We start from the raw sequence: 18,100 nt of genomic DNA on the forward strand, positions 1-18,100 counted from the left end.
GATCACATGTGCCTATTTGAAGATATGTTGCACAAATAGGGAATCCACATGAGTGCATTGCACGATGTAGATGACAAGGATCCACTGCCACTGGTAAGTGAAGCTTATCTCCTATTATGCATAGTGTGCATCATAGTTCTATGAGATAAGGAAGAAGAGGTAAAGGTAGGTTTGAGGGGTCACACCAAATTTACTAGTGAATCACAAAGAGCCTCAAGTGCATGAAATCAGAGTAATCCACTAGACCAACAGAGAAGGCATGATGATTTTTCAGGATAGATGAAGAGTGATGTGTTTGTCACTTTGATAAACTAGTCAAGATATTATCCAGAATGATGATGAAGAAGGAAATACTATGCAACTACAGACAGAGAGTGTAACCAACATGAAAATGCCTCAGATGGAATCAGTTGAAGGATGTTGACATGGTTTTATCAACGTGTTTACTGGTAATTGTGTCCACTGGTAATGCAACAAGGTGTAGGATGTAGAAGACTCCCATCTAATGAAGATGTGCATAAGGAAGGTTAGCAAGTGTGTTGATCGGTTGAGTATTCTACCAACAAAGAAGCATAGTGTAAGGTTGAACCAGTAAGGGTTTGTATTGATAAGAGGGTTTGTTGGATGAACAACTTTGAACCAACCTAATATTAGTAAGTTGAATGCTGAGTTGGATGTTGAGATGTGCAATACAGAGGTGCCAAGTGGCAAGAAGGCAGAAGTCGGTGAAGTTTTTTATATCGTCAAGGCATGGTAGGTGTTTTTATAATTGAGCAACTAATATGGAGCCTATGATTTGTGGATCAGATCAGAGGTTTGTGATTTGATTAAGGATGGATGAAAAAGGAAAATTAGATGGCTGTTGGCATCGTGATCAAAGCATGAAATCAAATTGTAGGATGAACTCGAACAAGAAACAACAAGATCATAAATGTGTCAACTAGTTTCAAGGCCGAAAATTAGGGTTAGGTTTTCTATTCTTAGAAAACATAATTTGGACAAATGGAAAATGTGTGATGACTTATCCCTCCAAAGAAGGTGTGTGATCCAAGGCAGATTAGATCAGATTGGATGCATATTTTGTCAGTAGAAGAAAACCCTAACTGCCCAAAAGTTGAATTAGCTTTTGGTGGGTTAAAAATTTGATAAATATGCAAGCCAAAATCGATGGAGGCAGCCGCCGAATGAGAGAGTGTTGCTACTGCAGAAGAGAGATTTGAAGAAGAGTTACAAAATCCATTTTTAACAATAAGATAACTTTGGCATCAAAATATGATGTAGGAGTTGTGAGGCTGAATTGGAGCAGTCGACTCTAGAGAATTTCTCACTGAGGTTTTTCCCATCTTGGGTTTTCCTCGTATATGATGGTGTTACTGTTGGCATTTCAATAAGGATATTGAGAAGGTTGTTGATGATTATGGATATAACTGATTAAGGATGTTTACTATCTTAATATTATTATTTTGTCACTGATGTCAAGAAATTGATTTTCTAGTTCAGTATGATGTTGCCATATCTTGAGAAGTATGATTTGATGAGTATAAAGATGTCGGTAAAAGACACAGAAAGAATATGATGAATAAGGTATTCAATGGGCAACTATTACCAAGTTAGACAATGATGAGATCATGATGTTTAGATTGTTTTAACATCATACATATGTTGTAAATTGTAAGGTTAATACTATACTATGTTACCGAGCAAAGAACCTAGTCGGTAAACCCTAAGGAACCTAGTCGGTAAACCCTAAGGTTATCACTATCGGTTAATGAAGGCAGAATGCCTATCGAGTAAAGTTTAGTATTTACCGAGTTGTAACCGAGCTATAACAGAATACATTAAATGGTTACATACATTATTTAATGAAGGAAGCTGATGAGCTAGAACTAATTAAATGATTGGTATGCTGTGAATGAAGTTTGTTAATGAATCTATGGCAAAGGAAAATCGGCAGGAAGATCTACAGCTTAGATTGAACCGCAATACCCTAGCACAAGTTCCAAGAAATATATGCAAGTTCCAAGGCGGGGTAAAATGTTTTCAAATCGAAGGATACATTGAACCTAGACAAAGTTTGAAGATCTGATGGCTATGATTGATCATGGGAAATGTGATCAAGGAGATTAAGCAGTTGGCTAATTGTTTAGAAATAGGGAACTGTTGATAAACAATGTATGTGGGCAAGTGTATGCACAAGGCTGCTACATAGTGATTACCGAGCACAGAAGCTTGAAGACCTGTTTTGAATAACAGAGTATAGAAGCCCAACAGATGGACAAGATTAGTTCTATGTCTAGATTGTATTGAGCAAATAAGAATATGCTTTAGCATTTTAGATGTGAAGTTGCAAATAGATTTTTATTACTGTTATTTTGTGAAAGTGATAGAAAATCTCTTAACCGAGTTGACTTAATAGTCTTATTTGTAAAACCCTCTAGCAAAATGACATTCTAATTGAGTGTTTGAAATCCTTTAACAAGGTCACTTCTAACAAGGTGAAGATCCTAATAGATCTGAGGGAAGTCCCTTAACCAAGTCACATCTAGCAATGTGTTTGTAATCTTTAACAGGATTTTCTTTTGACCGAGCATACTCTAGAAGAGTATATTTCTTAGTGGGTCCGAAATCCCACAGTGGTTTTTCCCTATTTGGGTTTCCACATTAAATCTGGTGTTATGAGTGTGATGATGTTTATATGCTTTTGAGTTTGCATGTTTAGCAGTTTTAGTTATATTACTGAAGTATATGTTATCGAGATTGAATCTGATGTTTTTATGGAAGATTAAGTTTGTATGATTCACCCCCCCCTCTCATCTTATTAGCTTGGCATTTGTACTTATCTTTAAGTATCAAAATTATCAATTGCTGTCAGAGCTTTGGACTCTAGAAGAAAATTTTAAAGGTACTTGAGGAAAAGATCCAAAGATGTATAAGAGGGATGCACCGAAGCTGAACAAGTCAAGTTTCTCTACATAGCAGAAAAGGATGAAGCTGCACCTATAAGGAGTTGGAGAATATGCTATATATTATCTGGAGAATGATTTCATCACACCGAGCACCTATCCATTGAATATGGAAGAAATAAAGGCAAAGCAAGAACATATCCAAGCAATGATTGAAATAACATCTGTATTGACCAACTCAGAGTTTAATGATCTAGAAGGCTGCAATGATGTAAAGGCAATGTCGGACAAGCTCATATCTGTATATGGTGGTGATGAACATGTTCAAAGAGAAAAAGTAGACAGTCTAAGAGGAAAACTTGAATCTATGAGGATGAATGAAGGTGAGAACATAACCCAGTATAGTACAAGACTAAAGGAGATTGTCAATCAAGTCAAAGGAGTAGGTGGAACTATTGAAGAAAAGGATATAACAAGTAAGTTGTTAAGAACCCTTCTACCAACTTATGCAATCTGAGTCTCTGCAATCAATGAATTGAGGTATGTACCTAATATGCCAGTTTCTTTAGATGCTACTATTGGTAAGCTACATGCATTTGAGTTAAGTAACTTTGATAATAGTGGATCTTTGGTAAATAAAGTTGAATTTGCATTTAGTTCTTTTCATATTGGTGAATCTGATGATTACAATGATAGAATGAGTAAGTACACTAAAGGGGATCACAGTGGAGCAAGTGAAAGATTTCATAAGAACATGGAAGAAGTACACAAATTGTATGAGGAAATCAAAAAGCAGGAAGAGTTTGAAGCACTATTAGCTAGAAGGTTATCGAGAGGCAAAGGTAAGTATAAAGGAAAACTACCTTTGAAATGTTTCAATTGTGATAAGATAGGACATATGGCTTCTAACTGTCTTGACAAAGACTCTACTAAAAAGAGAGATTACCGAGATGACAGACAGAAAGATAATCATTACAGAGGACACCGAGACTTCAGAAGAAGAGATAGAAAGACATGCTTAATAGCCGATGAGGAATCCAACATGATAAATTAGATGAAAATGATACAGAGGAAGTAGTTTATGTGGCTATCAAAGATGGATCAGATGAAGAAAGGTATGAAGAAAAAGCCCTTATATCTCAAATAAATACTAATGATTCTTGGATCATAGATAGTGGATGCTCACATCATATGACAAGTGATAAACACAAGTTTGTTATGTTAGAAGACTATGATGGAGGCTATGTAAGATTTGGTAATGATGCACCATGTCCAGTAAGAGGTAAAGGATCCATAACACTTGTTGATAATGCAAGATACAATGATGTTTATTGGGTTGAAGGTTTGAAATAAAATTTGTTGAGTGTAGCACAGCTAAACAATACAGGATACTGAATAGAATTTCAGAAAGGAATTGTCAAAGTTCATGACAAGCATGGAAAGTTAGCTACTACCAAGACACAAACAAAAGGTAATACATTTCACCTTGACTCAACTCGGAATAAATGTGTGTATGCAAAGATAGATGATACCTGGTTATGGCATAAAAGGTTTTGTCATGTAAATTTTGATAATCTGATCAAAATAAGCAAGAAGCACCGAGTAAGAGGTCTACCGAGTCTTGAAAAACCTGAGAATGCTATGTGTTGAGGATGCCAGATGGGTAAAATGACAAGATCATGCTTTACAAGTAAGTCTTACACTTCTAAGGGAATTTTAGATCTTGTGCACACTGATCTTTGTGGTCCTATGAAAGTTCAAAGTTATTATGGTGATAAATATTTCATATTATTTGTGGATGATTACTCAAGGATGATATCAGTAATGTTTTTAAAAGAAAAATCAGAAGCTTTTCAAATGTTTAAATGGTACAAGGCAAGAGTTGAAAATGAAACAGGAAGACAACTGAAATGTCTTAGATCAGATAGAGGAGGAGAGTTCACATCTGATGAGTTCAACTTATTCTGCAATGATCATGGTATAAAAAGACAAGTCTTTGCATTGAGAACTCCACAACAAAATGGAATTGCTGAGAGAAGAAATAGATCTATTGTGGATTGTGCCAGAACCCTGATGATTGAAAAGAAAGTGCCACAAACATTTTGGAGAGAAGTAATAAGCACTACAATTTACACCCTAAATCGAGTACAACTAAAGAAAGGTACTTTGAAGACACCTTATGAAATCTGGTTTGATAAGAAACCTAATGTGAGTTATTTTAAAATCTTTGGAAGTAGATGCTATGTACACAAAGATGATAGAAATGGCAAGTTTGATTAGAAAAGTGAAGAAGGAACATTTCTAGGTTATTCTTCTAGAAGCAAAGCATTTAAATGTCTGATCAAATCATGTAACAAAATAGTAGAAAGTGCAAATGTGAAAATTGATGAATTTGCAGAAAGAAATGATGAAGGAAACTCCAAAGAACCAGAAGATTATGATAAATTTGTCTATGTTCAACCGACAAGTTTTACCGAGAAAACTATTGAAGGAAATGAAGAGAATATCCAATTACCGAGTGATGAATAAGATCATATACAGCCTACCGAGCCTGTATTAGCCAAGTATGTCAGAAGACATCATGCACCAAGTCAGATTATAGGAAATAAGCCTGATCCAGTGATGACAAGGAACAAACTGAGATAGAACTCATGTTTGATATCTGAATTTGGACCGAGAATAGTGAAAGAGGCACTTAGCAGTGAAGATTGGATAAATGCTATGATAGAAGAGATTGATCAAATCAAGAAAAATGACACATGGACACTAGTCCCAAGACCAAAGGACAAAAATGTAATTGGTACAAAGTGGATTTTCAGAAACAAGTTGATTGAAAAAGGAGAGCTCATTCGAAATAAAGAAAGACTAGTTTGCAAAGGTTATGCCCAAGAAGAAGGAATTGATTATGGTGAAACTTTTACACCTGTGGCAAGACTTGAAGGCATAAGAACATTGTTGGCATATGCTGCTTACAAGAATTTCAAGGTATATCAAATGGATGTGAAATCTACATTTCTGAATGGAATATTAGAAGAAGTTTTTATTGAACAACCTGAAGGATTTGCTGAAGACAATAATAAAGATCAGGTATGTAAATTGAACAAAGAATTATATGGTCTAAAACAAGCACCTAGAGCATGGTATGAAAGATTGCACTCTTATTTAATCAAGATTGGTTTTATAATAACAAGTGAAAACAACAATATTTACATGAAGAATGATGAAAGGGGAATACTGATCTCAGCTATATTTGTTGATGATATTATATTTTGTAGAAATGACTCTTTATGCAAGAACTTTGGAAATGAAATGAGCAAAGAATTTGAGATGTCATTAATTGGTAAGATAAAGTATTTTATAGGTTTATAGATACTGCAACTGAAAGATGAAATTTTCATTACTCAATCCAAGTACATAAAGGAAATCTTGAAGAAATTTGGAATGGAAGATTCGAAACCAGTAAGTACTCCTATGACTACCAACTGTAAATTATCAAAGAATGATGAATCTACATCTGTTGATGAGACACTTTACCGATCCATGATTGGAAATCTACAATATGTTGTTCACAGTAGGCCAGACATAGCACATGCAGTAGGTATACTTGCAAGATTCTCTACAGATCCTAAGGAAACACACATGACAGCAATCAAGAGAATTTTCAGATACTTGAAAGGCACCGAGGATTATGGCTTAGTATATCAGAAAGGAAATGATTTTGATTTAAAAGTGTATACTGATGCAGATTGGGTAGGCAACATTGATGACAGAAAAAGCACAAGTGGAGGAGCTTTCTTTTTAGGAGAAAGACTAGTGAGTTGGCTTAGCAAGAAACAAGGATGTGTTTCACAATCAATAGCAAAAGCTGAATATGTTGCTGTAGCATTGAATTGTACCAACATAGCATGGATCAAACAACTATTGGAAGGTATAAATGAGAAAGTTACTAAACTAGTAACTATATTCTGTGACAATACTAGTGCCATTAACATTTCAAAGAATCCTGTTATGCACTCTAAGACAAAGCACATCTCTATCAAATATCATTATCTTAGAGAAGAAGCTCAAGAGAAGAAAGTGGTGTTGGAGTATGTTAGCACAAAGGAACAAATAGCAGATATCTTCACCAAGCCACTGCCAAGGGACACTTTTGAGTATCTCAAAAGTAAGTTAGTGGTCCTACCCCTATCTTCTACTCACTGACCGAGTTTGGTGAAAGCATCAATTCAATGACTCTACCGAATATCTTTTTAGGAGTTGATGCTGATTTACACACTTTAGGATGTTTTCTAAAGGTGTGCAGGAAACAATGCAGAAAATAATACAGGAAATAGGAATTGAAGACATAAATGCTCTGACCGAGACTAAGTTGATACATAACAGCAGGAAATCACTTCATACAGGAAGAAATTATGTTTTAGTTCTTCACTTTTTGGCATTGTTGTCAAAGGGGGAGAAGACTGGAGAAGACTGAAGAAAAGAGGAGAAGACTAATGTATGCGGGAGAATTCTGATAACAGAAGGAGAGAATTTCAGCATTTCAGAATCTCACAGCAATTCGAATCAATTAGGTCAAATCAATTGGTTTTGCCATCAATGCCAAAGGGGGAGATTGTTAGCATTTGGCATTATAACAGATAATGGGAGATTGTTGGCATTTCAATAAGGATATTGAGAAGGTTGTTGATGATTATGGATATAACTAGTTAAGGATGTTTACTATATTAATATTATTATTTTGTCATTGATGTCAAGAAATTGATTTTCTAATTCAGTATGATGTTGTCATATCTTGAGAAGTATGATTTGATGAGTATAAAGATGTCAATAAAAGACACAGAAAGAATATGATGAATAAGGGGATGAATAAGGTATTCAATGGGAAACTATTACCGAGTCAGACAATGATGAGATCGTGATGTTTAGATTGTTTTAACATCATACATATGTTGTAAATTGTAAGGTTAATACTATACTATGTTACCGAGCAAAGAACCTAGTTTGTAAACCCTAAGGAACCTAGTCGGTAATCGCTATCGATTAATGAAGGCGGAATGTCTACTGAGTAAAGTTTAGTATTTACCAAGTTGTTACCGAGTTGTAACCGAGCTATAACAGAATACATTAAATGGTTACATGCATTATTTAATGAAGGAAGCTGATGAGCTGGAACTGATTAAATGATTGGTATGTCATGAATGAAGTTTGTTAATGAATCTATGGAAAAGGAAAATTAGCAGGAAGATCTATAGCTTAGATTGAACCGCAATACCCTAGCACAAGTTCTAAGGCAGGGGAAAACATTTTCGGATCGAAGGATACATTGAACATGGACAAAGTTTGAAGATCTGATGGCTATGATTGATCATGGGAAATGTGATCAAGGAGATTAAGCGGTTGGCTAATTGTTTATAAATAGGAAACTGTTGATAAACAATGTATGTGGGCAAGTGTATGCATAGGGATGCTACATAGTGATTACCAAGCACAGAAGATTGAAGACCTATTTTGAATAACATAGTATAGAAGCCCAGTAGATGGACAAGATTAGTTCTATGTCTAGATTGTATTGAGCAAATAAGAATCTTCTTTAGCATTTTAGATGTGAAGTTGCAGATAGATTTTTATTACTATTATTTTGGGAAAGTGACAGAAAATCTCTTAACCGAGTGGACTTAACAGTCTTATTTGTAAAACCCTCTAGCAAGGTGACATTCTGATTGAGTGTTTGAAATCCTTTAACAAGGTCACTTCTAACAAGGTGAAGATCCTAACAAATCTGAGGGAAATCCCTTAACTAGGTCACATCTAGCAATGTGTTTGTAATCTTTAATAGGATTTGCTTTTAACTGAGCATACTCTAGAAGAGTATATTTCTTAGTGGGTCCAAAATCCCACAGTGGTTTTTCCCTATTTGGGTTTCCACGTTAAATCTGGTGTTATGAGTGTTACGATGTTTATATGCTTTTGAGTTTGCATGTTTAGCAGTTTTGGTTATATTACTAAAGTATATGTTACCGAGGTTGAATCTGAAGTTTTTATGGAAGATTAAGTTTGTATGATTCACCCCCCTGCTCATCTTATTAGCTTGGCATTTGTACTTATCTTTAAGTATCAAAATTATCAGTTACATGATGTCTCTTTATATGTGAGTGCTTTTGAGTTAGTCTCCCCTCCAACTTGTAAGTCTGCATTGAGTTAAATCTGATAATTGATATACACACATAGGATATTTAAAGAGAGTTTGAATGCAAAAAGAAGATCTTGCAATCACAAGGAAGCTGGTATAGCAGCCATGCTCAACATAGAAATGGATACAGAGAATAAGGAAGTTAGAGACCTGCATGGATTCAAAGGAGTAATGTCCCAGCAAGATCAAGAGGTCCACTAGTTTCGGTTGCTAGGAACAACAACATGACCATAAAAAAATGGTCAAATTGGTATCTTAAGAGATTCCCCAATCATGAAGTTGGGATGGATGTTGTGTGCTACTATAGCACTACTTCTGGTTGTGATGCAGAATTTGGAAATGAAAGGACCCACGAGCAAAAGAAATTAAAACCTACTCCCAAGACTGAAAATGGGAAGAAGAATGATATCAAGCAGGTGTGGAGGATGAAGAAAGAGGATGCAACCATAGACCAACACTATGCATTCATTGCACAGGTAATATCTCCTAATGCTTAAAGGAGATGCAGGACTTTAGGGGGAGTAATACATTGAACTTATCAATCAACCCCTTAGTGAAGAAGGACACTTGGAAGAACAAGTTGTTGCTGGTATGAAGGATGGAAATGAGAAGATAAGTGTGTGTAGAGGCTGCCTTGGCTACACACCTACATATTAGAGTTGGAACACTATCGCTTGGTTAATAGATGGAGATTAACAATTGGAATCAGATGCAAAGTGACACAAATTGGCAAGAGTTACAGGTAGGTGCTTCGATAGTGATGATGAACCAGTATAAATACTAACTGGTATTGCGGGTTATGTAAGACAATAAGGTTCAGGGTCATTGCATTAACTCTGGTAGCATGGATTGAGGTGTTTATGTCTTAGGTGGTAGTGGAAAAGACCTGAATGACATATGCTAACCTAGTAGATGATCTTGTATGCATGCATTCTGTGTGGACCAATTAATTTTGATTTATGGCATGATAGTAATATTGTATGGCATTGTGTACACCTAGGATCATTTCATATGGTGTGGTAGATATAATGGAGCTAATAGATCATTAAATTGGTCTCATATGCACATCACAACCGGTATAAGGGGCAGTTTGGCTCCAGTTTTGTACTTGAATGATAATAAGGACCTAAGATGTATGACTCAGGGGAAGTTCAAGTCCTTGTGGAGCAGAGCTGACAATCTTGAACTTGTGAGTGTACTAACTACACATGATGGAACTTGTTGTAGGAATACCTAGGAAAATTTTATGTTTTGGGGTATCTACTTTTCATTTGGTTGGTTGTATTCATAGTACAATCATACTTGATTCTAAAGATTTGGGATCAAATGGAAGATGTTGTAGTCTGACTAGAAGGTAAGAAGTCATTTGATGGTTGAGTCCTCCATCTCAAGCATTGTACCATGAGAAGATGTAACAAGTGGTATCAAAAGAGGAGATCCATCCGATAAAGATAAAGCAAGATAGAGATTTTTGTCAGTGCCCGGTAAATACAAGGAGGTGAGAGACCCTAATAGTGCCCTTTTCCATTGTTGTCAAAGGGGGAGAAAGATTATATATATACCACATACTACATGTGTGAGAATCCATGGATTATACAAAGGGGAAGTTTTGGATCACACAAAGGAGGAGAGAGATTATGTAGTATGTTGAATACTACTACTGACATCCATGGCAAAGGGTGAGATTATTGGCATTGTGTTGTCATTGATGTCAACTGGTATACGATGAAAACCAGTATGGGAGATGTATGTGTAGCTCTATCATGGATGCATACCAGATGTGATATATTTGATTTCACTTAGTGTTACAGTTCACTATAAGGGAGAGGATTTCATTCCGTACAATGACCATTGGAGTCACCGGTAAACAAGTTAGTGTTTGACTTATGTAGAAGATATGGACAAGAGACTAGTATGAGATGACAACTGGTAAATGATGATATCTATGAGTGAGAAAGATGTTGAGTTGTTGAATGATGAAGAGGGTGGAGTGTTATCTAAATCACATAAACACAAGAGGAGAAGGATGTATAGGTCACTGCTACACTGTCAAGATGCAGAATAGTAGGACTCCCACCAGATAGAGATGCAGTCACCATGTGAAGAGATGACTAATAGTGAGTGTGCCCAATTAGATCACATGTGCCTATTTGAAGATATGCAGCACAAATAGGGAAGCCACATGAGTACATTGCAAGATGCAGATGATAGGGATCCATTGCCATTGGTAAGTGGAGCTTATCTCCTCCTATGCACAATGTGCATCATAGTTCTATGAGATAAGGAAGAAGAGGTAAAGGCATGTGTTTGAAGGCTCACACCGGATTTACTGGTGAATCACAAAGATGCCACAAGTGCATGAAATCAGATTTATACAATGGACCGACAATGAAGGCATGATGAGTTGTCGGGATAGATGAAGTGTGATGTATTTGTCACTTCCACAAATCGGTTGATATATTGTCTGGACTGATGATGACAAAGGAAATACTTAGCAGCTGCAGACAAAGAGTGCAACTACCATACAGATGCCTCAGATGGAATCAGTTGAAGGATGTTGACATGGTGTCATCAAGGTGTTTACTGTTAAGTATGTCCATTGGTAATGAAACAAGGTGAAGGATGTAGAAGACTCCCATCTATTGAAGATGTGCATAAGGAAGGTTAGAAAGAGTGTTGACCGGTTGAGTCTTCCACCGACAGAGAAGCATAGTGCAAGGTTGAACCGGTAAGAGTTTATACCGGTAAGAGGGTTTGTCAGATGATCATGTGAACCGATCCAATGTCAGTAAGCTGAATGCTGAGTTAGATTCTGACATGTGCAATATGTAGGTGCCAAGTGGCAAGAAAGCAGAAGTCAGTGAAGGTGTTTATATCATCGAGGGATGGTAGGTGTTTTTACAGTTGAGAAATTAATATGGAGCCCGTGATTTGTGGATTAGATCAGAGATTTGTGGCTTGATGAAGGATGGACGATAGAGGAAGATTAGACGGTTGTTGGCATCGTGATCAAAGCATGAAATCAGATTATAGAATGACCTCAAACAAGAAACAACTAGATCATAAATATGTCGACTGGTTTCAAGGCCAAAAATCAGGGTTAGGTTTTCTATTCTTAGGAAAAATACTTTGGACAGATGGAAAACGTGTGATGGCTTATCCCTCTAAAGAAGGTGTGTGATCTAAGGTGGATTAGATCAGATTGGATGAAGATTTGGTCGGTAGAAGAAAACCCTAACTGCCCAAAATTTGAATTGGCTTTTGGCTGGAAAACAAGTTGATAAATATGCAAGGTAAAATCGATGGAAGTGCCCACCGAATGAGAGAGTGTTGCTATTGTAGAAGAAAGAAAATTAGTCAAGTGCTCATCAAGAATTACAGGAGAGACTGACTGTGAGAGAGAATCAGGTTGAAAGGTTCAACTTGCAATAGTGAGGCAACCGATAGTCTGAAAATGAGTCTGTGAGAGAAGTATACCAGTGGTGACTAAACCAACAAAGAAGATCCATAGTAGATTTCAGAGAAGGGAAGCTGAGAACTGATAGGGTTCAGATGGTAGACATCTGACTAAGTTATCAAGACCAATGGTGGAGAGCAACAGTGTAGCAGAGTAGCTAAGAGAAGAGAGAACCTACAGAGAGAAGAATCGACAGAATGCAAATCTAGCAGAGAGTAAGGTTGTAGCAGTGTGAGGGTTAGTAGAGAACCGCCAATGAACTAGATAGAAGATCCAGTAGAGAGATTTGAAGAAGAGTTACAAAATCCATTTGTAACAAGAAGATAACTTTGGTATCAAAATATGATTTTGTATTCATTGAGTTGTAGCCCGATGAAAGGGTTGTAATTCTTTGGGTTGCTGCCCTAAATTAGGGGTTGGTGCTCCTTGGGTTGGTTCCCTAAACATTGTAATCAGAGATTCATTGTGAGGCTGGATTGAAGCAGTAGACTCCAGCAACATTTCTCACTGAGGTTTTTCCCATCTTGGGTTTTCCTTGTATATGTTGGTGTTATGTGACGTCTCTTTATGTTTGAGTGCTTTTGAGTTAGTCTCTTCTCCAAATGGTAAGTCTGCATTGAGTTAGATTTGATAATCAATATACACACATAGGATAGTTAAAGGGAAAATTTTGAAAACCACTAATTCACCCCCCTCTCAGTGGCACATTGTGTTTAACAATTGGTATCAAAGCGTAGGTTCCTAGTTAGACAAGCTTTCTCAAAATTGGGTAGATTCTGGTTAATTGGACACAATGGTTTGTTTAGTATCAAACCCTACTTTGACATTTGATGGTTTGAATTATTTTATATGGAGCCATAGAATGGAAGTTTACTTGTCCTCCCTAGGGTTTTATTTGTGGATGTTAGTTGTAAATGGTTATCCTAGTAATGTCATTCCTCCCATTGAATCTAATACAGAGAGAAGAAACTAGTGTAATGATGTAGCAATGAAGGCTATACGCTATGGTTGATCTGATGATGTTTCCTCATAGGTAGATAGATACAGATCAGCAAAAAACTTATGAGATAGATTGAAGAAGGTCTATGGAAATGAGCCTACTACTGTAGAACCAACTTGTGAAGATCTCATTAATTTGTAGATGATGAAGGTAGATCTTCTAGTATCTGCAACATTGATGAAGAAGGAACCCACCTCTTCATGGCTCAAGAATCAGAAGATAAGAGACACATCTAAGAATGATCATGCAAATCACTCCTACTGGCAAGATGTGTTTGGAAGTGATAGTGAAGGAGAAGAAGAAGATGAAACAGAAGTTGATCTTCAAGGTGAGCTTGTAAATGAACTTCAAGAACTCAATAGAGTAAGAAATGAATACAAGCTATTCAAGAATTTTTCTATAGTGGAGTAGAACCGGTTCATAGAATGCCTTGAAGAATCTGATAAATTTATCTCAAAGTTGAAGACTCAAGAAGAAGACACCAAGGAGTGTCATTGTAAAGATCTAGCATCTGAGCTAGAGGCCAAAGATAAAGAACATGAATAGCTGCTTGGAGAAATGGAGGTTCTCCGAAATGACCTTGAGAAATGTTAGGATGAGCTCAAGATAAGAATACAGTTTGATGGAAAAAGTGATGCCTTCGAGAAAATGTTGAAAAAGAAAAAGTAGGCCAAGGACACTGAAGGATTAGGTAGTGGTTCTAGTGAATGCTCCACTAGCAACAATGTCCCCCACAATGACATTTTGTTTGTCTCCTCAAATGGAGAGAATAAGGGACAAATCTTCATAGTTATAAATGATCCTCGGAAGAAGGTTTATCAAACCACAACCAATGAAGACTTGCAACCAAGAATGAGGACCAATGCTACAAGAAGGAGGAATACTACGGATCCTAATGAAAAAGGGAAAATGGGAGAAGACAACTTCACTTGAAGAAAGAACATGAGAAGACAAGGAAGTGCTACTATCCACAAGACAAAGCAAGTGTGGGAGAACAAGAGATCAAATGGAAGCAATGCAAAGAATGGACAATCCAGGATACATCCTCAGAGAAGGAGAAATGGAGATGTCGGACCGGTAAGATCTCCCCATGCATGGCACAATAATTTTGTAAGTTATAAACCTTCCTTCTCCAATTATTGCTTTGCATGTAATGGTCATGGCCATAGGGCAGAAGAATATAGAAAGGGATCTAGAAGGAATAATCTATTAGGTCCCAGGAAGGACAACTGAGAGGAGGGGGGGGTGAATCAGTTGTGAACCAGTTCTCAATAATTTATAAACCAAATGATAATTATTGAAACTTAAACTTAAATGCTGGTAAACCAAACTTAAGTTTCGGTAAAATAGATTAACAGATTTAGCAGTACCGGTTTAACTTAATGCATGGAATAGAAACAAAAACAACATCCACAACATATAACATAGAGATTTTGACATGGAAACCTAGTAAGGGAAAAACCATTATGGGAAACCTTACCCACAATCAGATGATACTAGTGTAGATAGTATGTGTATACAAATGAGGTATGCACATGCCGAAAGGCCAACTGCCTAAAGCTCACTGCTCAATCACAAATTAGGAGGCACATTGACTACACAATTGGGTGGTTAAATCCAATGATAATGTACAACTCAAAATAACATCTTCAATGCTGGATTCAGTACTAGTTAAGCTTTGAACATGAGTGTCAAAACACCTTCATAACCTTCCTTCAACCTTCGAATAATGTCTACATGATTCACACAAGGATCTGCCTATTTTCGCTCTTCAATATTCGAACACACTCATACCGTAACCATATTCCCGATCTTCAATAAGATCTTACAATCATATATACAAAACCTAAGACCAAATGAATAGATCGGCTCACTAAAGTTATTACATTTATATTGTAGCTAGGAATTCTAGAAATCATCAAAGCAAATCAATATTAGGCTAGTTCAATCACGAAAACTCAATTGCAATGATAACAATCCTAATTACACTCAATAAAGACATGAAAACAAGACATCAATTCAAACACAAACCATTGCAAACTTGAATGTCTCCTTCATGTGGCTCCATTGTCCTTCTTTCTCCTTCAAATAGATTTGTTTGTGGATCTCACCTACTAGTGCATAAGCATGATGTGAAAGCAAGTAGACAAGACGATAGCACAAGAATACTAGAAGCGTGATTGATTCGACCAAGGAGGGACCCTGATTGAAGAAATTCATCCAATTTATAGAGAAATTGGAGAAAAGACAAAATTAGCATGAATTAGATTCAAATGGAAATTGCAAATCAAGAATGACAAACATGACAAATTATGACAAATTTGCACTTTCTATGCAAAATTGATTGATTGTCAATTATGACAAAATTATGAAAAATTTCTATGTCAGAATTGATTGATTGTCAATTATGACAAATTATGACAAATTGAAATGTCATTCCCATAAAATTAGGAGAAAATTGAAATTAGATGAATTAGAAATTAGGAAACTAGAAAATGAGGAAATTAGGAATTAAGTGAATTAATTAACAATTTTTCATTTATTAATTAATTCACAAAGAGGGAGGAATTAGTTAGCCAATTAAACATTTAATTGTGACAAAAAGACTTAGGATAAATAAATAAATTATTTAACCTAGAGGGAGAAATGACAAACAAGGTTAAATGAATAAATCATGAAACCCTAGAAGATGAATTAGCAAATGCAAGAATGACAATTAGGTCTTGACAAAGGATAATTGATATCGATTTGATTTGATCATGATTCTGACTTGATAAATGATTTGACTGATAAATGCCCCAATTGACAAGGAACAATGACTAATTGATCCAAATTGACATGATTGAGAAAGACGACGATCGGTGACAAATCGATCGCAAAATGACAAGATTGAAAATGACAATGATTGATGACAAATCGATCACAAAGTGACAAGATTGAAAATGTCAATGATCTGTGACATATTGATCGCAAGACAACAAGATTGATGAAAATTTGATCAGAGGACCAGGATTGATGACAAATCGATCGCAAGATGACAAGATTGAAAATAGGACAAAACCCTAATTAGGATTGATGATGTCCAAAATGATGACAAATTAACACGCACATTGATGCAACAGGATAAGATTGATCAAAATCATGACTGAAGATTGTTATTGACAAGACCAAATTCGAAAGTGAGACAAATGAAGAATGTAGAAGGACTCAATGCTCACAAATGATAAAGACCAAGTGCAAGTCATAGGAGAAATGTTAATGCGATGCAAAAACCTAAAATAAGGCAATGCGTCAATGTTAAAATATGACTCCGCAAGCGTTGACCAGTTTTAGACGTCTACATTTTGCCCCTCTTTGAGACAATGTGATTTCAAGTGTTGTTTCAAAGAACAATAATGAAAATGCCCTAGACAATAATAATGACATATGCATGCCCCCTCGAGGAATTGGCTGGAAACATCCAGAAAAGAGGCCAATTGATCGATAAGAATGATAGAACATGATAAGAGCAAACAGACTGAAAATCGGAGATCGGATATATGAATGACAAGCAATTGAAGGTGCAAAAGACCATGACCGACATGAGATGGAGAGAGTGCATGTCCATCTATGTACTGACAAAGATCTATAAATGAGACAAAGAGAGTGAAAATTGCTCATTTGCACTAGCCCAAGAAGAGGATTTGTTGCTCTGGAAATGGACACTTGCAGAGAGATGGCGAACATTCCAATGGTAGATCACCTCGGAGAATGTGTATGCAGGTACAGATGACTGGACGATGTGGGAGTAGCGGTATGTATCTCAAAAACTCATATTGTCAATTTTATGAATTTTGATCACTTGCGGGACATTGCGGGGCCCATAGGGAATGCATAAATTGACTTCTGCGCCTGTGTGAGTGCATCCTATGCTTGTGTAGTGTATCTTGCACTTGTGTAGGGTACACAAGCATAGGTTATGCTACACAGGCACAAGACTTATCACACAGGCATAGTTGTGCATTAGGAAGTCAATTTTGGTCAAAAACAGCATGCGAATGATCCAAAAAGGGGGGATAAGAATAGGATAGTTCAAAAGAGATGAAAAACACCCTGATTTGGACATGAAACAAGGAAATGCAGCCCATAGGAGCAAACCCTAAAACTGACAAAATGTGCCCCAATTGTGATGCAGAGTCAACAGTATCCATTGATCACGCGGGAGAACCGACCTGACTGCTTCATGTTACGACATAGACTCAGGAGCACAGACAGAGATACATTAGCAGGACTTGGAATATACTATATCACATTCATGCCCAAGATTAGGGCAAACACAGGACTACTTACTGCATTGGCAGAGCGATGGCATTCAGAGACCTCCTCATTCCATCTAGCAACTAGAGAGGTGACTGTGACACTAGAGGATGTATGGCGTATCCTCCGCATTCCGATTCATGGAGAGATGGTAGAGTATGACCCAGTGATAGGGAGAGATGCTTTGTGCAGATTATTTGAGTGCGACACAGATGATCTAGATATCGTAGAGAGGGAGATTGGCTAGGAGACAA

The sequence above is a fragment of the Cryptomeria japonica genome, chromosome 4, assembly GCF_030272615.1.
Source record: "Cryptomeria japonica chromosome 4, Sugi_1.0, whole genome shotgun sequence".
In the NCBI taxonomy this organism is placed as follows: Eukaryota; Viridiplantae; Streptophyta; class Pinopsida; order Cupressales; family Cupressaceae; genus Cryptomeria; species Cryptomeria japonica.